Source organism: Balaenoptera musculus, chromosome 2, assembly GCF_009873245.2.
Source record: "Balaenoptera musculus isolate JJ_BM4_2016_0621 chromosome 2, mBalMus1.pri.v3, whole genome shotgun sequence".
NCBI classification, from domain to species: Eukaryota; Metazoa; Chordata; class Mammalia; order Artiodactyla; family Balaenopteridae; genus Balaenoptera; species Balaenoptera musculus.
Window position 1 is genome coordinate 38,411,566 of NC_045786.1, and position 7,367 is coordinate 38,418,932.

The following is a 7,367-nucleotide window of genomic DNA, read 5'->3' on the forward strand; positions in this document are numbered from 1 at the left end:
ATCAGAGAGGAGAAATCTATTTCAAATAAGTTGACTTCCCCGTGAGGAGAAAATTCTTTTGACCATAAATAACGGGCAGGAAACTGACCTGACCCATCACAAGACAGTTTTTTCATTTTCCACCACGAAGAACGCGACGGCTCTCTCGCTCGATGCAGATTGACCAGGAGATTGTACATATTAACGTTCATTATAGATTTTTCTTGGAACCTTGCAGTTAGAATAAATTGCAAATATAATCCCGATTCCCAGGGAAATCCGACATCCGGGGTGTGAGCGCAAACCAGAAGTGATAACTCAGAGGCGAGGCAGGGAGGCGGGCGGAGGCCAGCCCACTGGCCAGGGACTGGAGCGTGGTGCCACCAGCCAGCCCCCAGCAGGGACGGACCCAGAGCCAGCAGCGCAGGCGGCCGCGGTTAGTTAAAAGGGATCACTAGAGAAGCCAAGCTTCCCCTCGCGTCTTCTGCCAGGACCTGAGTTAGGGTTCGAGGGCGAAGCGTTCTCCCCGGTTATAGCCTGCGTTGCCTGCTCCAAGGAGACAGGAGGGGATTGCGGGACAGCCGGCTAGCCGCGGAGAGCCCGAGACGCCAGATGCGGCCCCCTCCCGCGAGTCGCAGCGTTTCCAAGGCCATGCAAATAGCCTCGTTGCACGACGGCCTGGAGTAAAAGGTACGGGTCAGTTGAGGAGCGCCGGGCAGAGCCGCGCCACGCCTTACGCCCGAAAGGCGCGGAGCGGCGACCGCAGGGCGCTGGAGGCGAACCGCGTCGTGGGCCTGGGACGGACCCAGCGCGGCGCGGCCTCCTCTGTCCCCGCCGCAAAATGGCTGCCGGCCTCGGCATGGGGCCCCAAATTTCAGCCGGAGTGAAAGATTGCAACGGGTCGGGGCTGTGGTGGAAACTAAAGGTGACGCATCGCAAAGCAGTTTTTATATTTTCTATTCTCAAGACCTTTAAGGCACACCCAAAAGATGCAGGTGTGACCAGGAGGAGGGCCAGCAATACTAACGCCCACGATTGACTTTCTTAGCATTACAGATTTAGAATAAATCATAAAAATGTAATGAATACGCTTCCCGGAAAAGTAGATAAGCCCGGATGTAATCGTTGGCCCCGGCCTCCTCAGGTCCGCTTCCCCCAGCTGAAAGTTTGTTTTATTTTTCTAAGGAAGCCATTTGGGCAAGTGCAGTCTGTGTTCACGTGGGCGTGGGGCCTCTCACCCTAGCAAAACCCCACTGATGGGGGGCCTCCCCTCAGGCACTCTAGTGAGTTAGGCCGTGAGGCGTGCTAAGCTGGAGCCCTGGGCAGAGTTGCCTGATAGGGTGCCCCCTAAGTCCAACCTCAGACCTCCCCAGCGCCGGAACCCTTTCACCCACGAAGAGCTTTATCAAGTTGTGGAGTAAGTTGGGGGCAGGAACCTCCTATGGATTTTTGTCACTCCGACAATTATATCACAAATGACTTATATTTCGGTTGGCTGTTGATAGAATCTCTACCTCCTGGAAAAGCTAGGAATATCTCAGTAACCTGGCATCCTCCTCATCACCATCCCAGTGACTGATGTAAAGTGAAGGCTACTGAATGTCAAGTTCTGACCAGAAGGCTTCAGGCTAGAAGACAGACTCCTCTACCCGCTGGCCTTGGTGTATGTTGGCTCTTCCAAGGGCCCACCCCGTACCCCAGCTTCCTCCTCACAGCAGCAAGGCTCACTGTGGAGTAGGACAAGGCAGCACTCCAGATGCAGCCTGCTGTGAGGGAAGCCCACCCCTTCCTGATCATCTCTTGTCCTCTCTCTGGGCTTGTGATGAAAGGACTGAGGTTTCTCTGACCTTGAACAGGCTGCAGTAAGGGAAGCAGCTCTTCACCCCAAGACCTTGACATGCAGCGCCAGCAAGGCAGTGAGTGGGCTGAGCTGTACTGAGAGACTACAGTTCTGATGTCCACTTTGACAATGACCTCGGGGGAAGTCCCTCCGCATCTTCAGTTTCCTCATCTGCCAAGAGAGGAGGGTTATAAAAGAAGACTCCTGGGCTTCCCTGGTGGCGCAGTGGTTGAGAATCTGCCTGCCAATGCAGGGGACACGGGTTCGAGCCCTGGTCTGGGAAGATCCCACATGCCGCAGAGCAACTGGGCCTGTGAGCCACAATTACTGAGCCTGCGCGTCTGGAGCCTGTGCTCCGCAACAAGAGAGGCCGCGATAGTGAGAGGCCTGCGCACCGCGATGAAGAGTGGCCCCCACTTGCCGCAACTAGAGAAAGCCCTCGCACAGAAACGAAGACCCAACACAGCCAAAAATAAATAAATAAATAAAATTTAAAAAAAAAAAAAAGAAGACTCCTAACATCTCTAACCTGAGGCTCCAAGAAATGTGAGAGAGGGCAGCACAAGGAATTCCTGCAGACTTCTGAGGACACTTGGTTTCACCCTAAGGGAATGAACATTTCTTTCTGAAACATGGTCCTTTGATAAACAATTTGGTAAAATAGATAACTAATGAGAACATACTGTATAGCACAGGGAACTCTACTTAATGCACTGTGGACCTAAAGGGGGAGGAAATCCAAAAAAGAGGGGATATATGTATATGTATAGCTGGTTCATTTTGCTGTACAGTAGAAACTAACACAACATTGTAAAGCAACTATACTCCAATAAAAGTTAATTTAAAATAAATAAATTAGTTAATTAAAGTGGGAAAAATGTATTCCAATTTACATTCCTACCAAAAAAAAAAAAAAACAGTTTGGTAGTGGAGTTGGTGGATCCAAGCTGCCTGGGTTTAAATCTGACGCAGATCTGCCATTTACCAGCTATGTGGCCTTGGGCCATTTTACTTAGTCTCTCTGTGCCTCAATATCCTCATCTCTGAAACAGAGATTAATAATGATACCTATCTCATAGGCTCCTGGTGAAGGGTAACTGAGCTAATCTTCATATATGTAATGCACTTAGAAGCATGCTGGCACGGGGGCAAGCTGTTAATATGATCTGCCCAGACCCTGGATGCAGCCTCACACCTTCCCAGTCCTCTTGGTTTCCTCCACTGATTGTCACCATTTCTGTCCCTGCACCACTGTCAGGATCTTAGCATTCCCTGGGTCCCAGAAGCCCAGGGATGGGATGGAGGAAGGCAGAACACCTGTGTATTGCCTGCTTGATGAGCACTTTTCCCGAGGAATCTCTGCCTCAGTCCTTTACTTATTTTTTGATATGGAAGTTGAGTCATCTCTCTCTCCCTTTCTCTCTCCTCAGTTCCACCCATAGGCAGAAACAGCTGTGTGAAAACATGTGCCCTTGGCTTTAAAGGGTGAGTGAGTGAGGGAGGCCCAGTTGATCTATCCCCACCAAGAGGGATCCTGCTCAGAGGCAATCAGGGCTGTACTGCACAAAACTATTGACATTTTCTCCCTCTCTTTCTCTCTCTCTCTCTCTCTCTCTCTCCCCCCCCCACACACACACACACACATGTCAGCTCCCCAAGGGCAGGGGTTATTCTGTTTTGTTCTGTATCCCTAGTGCCTAAAAACAATGCCTGGCGCAGAACAAGCACTCAATAAATAACTATGAACTCAATGAAAAGAGGAAAAAGTGTCCCACTGATCAGATCAGCTTCTGTAGCAGGGTCTAGTCTTATTTTCCTCATGGAGATGCAATGGCCAGATTTTAAAGTTAAGAAAGAAAAAACAGAACTGTTCATCTCAGATTTCTCTCCTTAGTAGTCTTGTGTCTTAGCCTTTAATTCTCTCAATTATCTACAAGGTCCTTCTTCCAACACCCCTTGACACACACACACACACATCCCTGTAAGGGGTTAGGCTCCAGGAGGGACAAGATTTTAAGGGTCTGTGTTTACTTCATCACCTTCAAAGACATCAGGGATCCATGTGACCATCTGGGGGTCTGAGTTATCTCATACAGAATGGAGCAGCTGTCCTACCACAGTCCGGGCACCTCCTCAGATGCTTGGTTAAAGCATGTGGAGACCAATTGTTGACAGTGTTTTCTGAGGGGCGGGAGTGTTGTTTTTCGAAAATGCAAAGTGACAGTAACATTGTCATTAAAGATGACTGCTGTTAAAATAATCATGGCTTTCACTCTTGGCTACATTTATAACGTCTCAGGCACTGGACTAAGCACAACATCTTATTTTTATCCTTACAACAAGCCCTTGAGATCGATTTACAAGCCCATTTTACAGATGAGGAAATGGAGAATTGGCAAAAGTCACATATCAATAGTTTGTAAGAGAGAGAGCCAGGGTTTGAACACAAGATTCCAAAGTTTGAGCTGTTCATCCCCACCCTCTAAGACCTACTTTCTGTCTCTGTGTGATAGGGAAAGCAAGAGAATCCAAGTGAAATGTGATTTGGGAGGCATTTTCAGTGACTAGCTCAGAAATAAAGCTCAAATGTTGGTAGTCAAGCACAGTGAATCTAAAACAGCCTGCCTAAGTTCTAAGCCCACCTGGACTGCTTTCTAGCTGTGACACTGAAGACAGTTTACTTAGCACCTCAGTTTCCTCTTATATAAAAGGGGGCTTATAACAAGACCCATCTCCTTTAGTTGGGAGGACTAAATGAGTTCATATATATAAATTATAAATTATTATTTTCTCACTCTATATCAGAGTAGTATTTACACTGCCCTTTGCAAACTTCTGCCTTGAAGTTCCTCATTCTGCCCAACCATGAATTGGGAATCTTGGCTACTGGGACAAAAAAAAAAAAAAAAAAGGTTTATCCAAGATGTCACAATAACCCAGGGAGAATCAGATTAGACTCAGGTCAGAAGTTCTCATGAGGAAGAGGAAGGGTCTAGAGCAGACTTTGCAGATGGTTTTGCAGGAAAAACGTTTCCTTTTCCCTTTTTAAAAAGATGTAAACATCTTCCTAGGCTCCTCTGACATCAGCATGTCAGTGATGAATCATCGGGAGCATAAAGACATGCACTAGGTAGGTCACAGTCTCCATTTTTAGTCAACTTCCTGGTGGCCCCGCTGAGGCCTTGCAGGAAGGCTGGGGATTTGATGCAGCACATGAAACCTCAGCCCCTCCAGGTCCTCAGAGGACCCAGTCAGATGGAGAGGGAAAGACTTACAGAGGCTGAGGGGCTCCCTTCTGGTATTTCTTCTTTTTTAAATTTTAAAGCAATTGGCGTAGAATTTTTCTCCTTTCTTTTTAACAGAGTGCATGGACCTAGCCTTTTCCTGCTAATTTTTGCTTGTGAATGAGACCTTGTATGTAATAGAACAGAGGGAAGGAGTCCCTGGGAGATATCTCAGTTTGAACCAATGTTTATTAAAAAGAAAACAAAAAACAAAAAATGACCCTCAATCCTCAATGCTTTCTAAATTTATGTGTATTTGATTTTTTTATTAATCCATCCAGAAACTATTTCATTTATCATGTACTAAGCACTTGGCAGTGCAGCTGAAGATGTTAAGAGAGGGAGAGATGTGGGGGAAATCTGGGCAGATCTCCTGGAAGAGGAAACACTTGCTGAAGTTTGGCCAAGTGAAGATGGGAAGGAGTGTACTCAGAGGCAGAAATTTCATCATGACTAAAATTCCAGAAGTAAGAACTCTGGGGAGTACACAGAAGAAGAAGGGAAGGAACACAGAAGGGGAGCAGTGTGGCTTCAGGAAAAAGCCCATCTCCCCCTTTTTATTTTGCTACTTCTAAGATGCTGTGAATTTAGAAACCAAATATCATGGACGTTAGAACTGTGTGTAAAGCACAAGTACGTAAACAACCTCAGAGTGAGCATCTATCTGACAGTGAAAGGCAGGAATGGGGGACAAGGTTTGGGCCACTCAGAAGAAGCCTTCTGTACCCTTTCAGCCTGGCAGTGTGCTGGTGGGGTGAGGTACAAGCTAATACCTGTCCCAACACAGAATCCAGGAACCAGGCACAGCAGGAACAGCAAGAGGTTCTACCTGCAATAAGGAGGATACCTTATGGCCCCTGCACTGCCACTAAATCACAGCCCACTCCACCCCACCCCAGCTGCCACCATTTGGCCCAGGACCTTAATTTAGGTGCTGGAGTTGGGGGAGGGAATGTCCACAGCTGATTCTCTCTAGAGCTGAGCTACACACACACACACACCCCTCCAGCTTTCCAGACGGAGCTTCAGGGCCTGGGGAGCTAGATTCTAACTGGGGGGCCCCTCCAGCAGAATCTGAGAGAAAGCAAGGAAGAGCCAGAGCCAGAACTAGCGGCGCGGAAGTGGAGACGAAGAGGCTAACCCGATGAGAGATGGATAAGCTAGACGCCCTTGGGAAAGGCCGGCGACTTCACCGGGCAGACACAGGGCACCCTTGCCCTCTGTGCCCCCCGCCCCAGGTCTGGTACCCCTCAGAGCCCTGGAGGGGCAGCGCCCCCCCCCGGAGGCCCGGCGGGGCTGCCCTGCCCTGTTCCTGTGGGTCGCAGAGTCCGGGGCGGGGGCGGGGCACAAGGGATGCAGGCGAACCCCGCCAAGGCTTCTTACCTCAGCGCGAGCATCCGTCCGACCAAGCTCGGTTTGCTGCTGGGACTGCGGGGCTGGGGAGGCTCCCACGGACTCGGATCGCGCCTCCCCCCTCCCCGAGCCCCCAGACCCTTCGTTGGCCCCGAGCGGGGGCGCCGGGACCAGGGGACAGGCGCCGCGCGGGCGGGAGGAGGCGTCTCCTGCGGGGCACGGTGGGGCGGGGCGGGGGCGTCTGCCGGGTCCCGCCCGGAGGGGACTTGGGAGCGATTATCTTGAAGAACAAAGGCGACCGGGGAAGGCTTGGCGCCCCCCCGGGCCCGGCCCTGAACTTGAACTTGTACTTGACACTTTGTCCGGAAGGTGGCGAGGGAACCCATCTGAGCTCGGACGGGGGCTCATCCGTCCACCTCTCGTTCTGGGGAGGTGGCGAGCCCGCCCTCCTCGGCGCCGGGAGGGAGCCTGGCATCTCCAGGTGCCCTTGGGCCCAGGTGCGCCCCAAACGGCCTCGGACTCAAGGGTTGTGGGGTCCCCGCGTCCCCTCAGAGAGGAGGGGCGCGAACCAGGCCGTGGGTCTCCCGCCCGCAGGAGTAGGCCGAGGCCCGGCGCCCCCGCCCTCCACTCCCACCCCATCCTGGACCCGGCCCGCAGCCGTAGCTGCGCGGGGCCGGCCGGATTCTCTGCACGTCGCGTCGGCGGCCGCTATTCAGCAGCTAATTGAACGTTAATGGCAGGTGCGGATGAGGTCACCGGAGCTGGCTTTTCTCACACATTTTTCATGCAAATTCGCGAAACTCTAAACAAATTTAAATAAAAAGCTCTTTGTGCCGCGCGCCCCTCAGTCTTCTCCCTCCCGCCCGGGGTCCTGGCTCCTCCCGGGGCCCTGGGGCCCGAGCCTGCTGCCC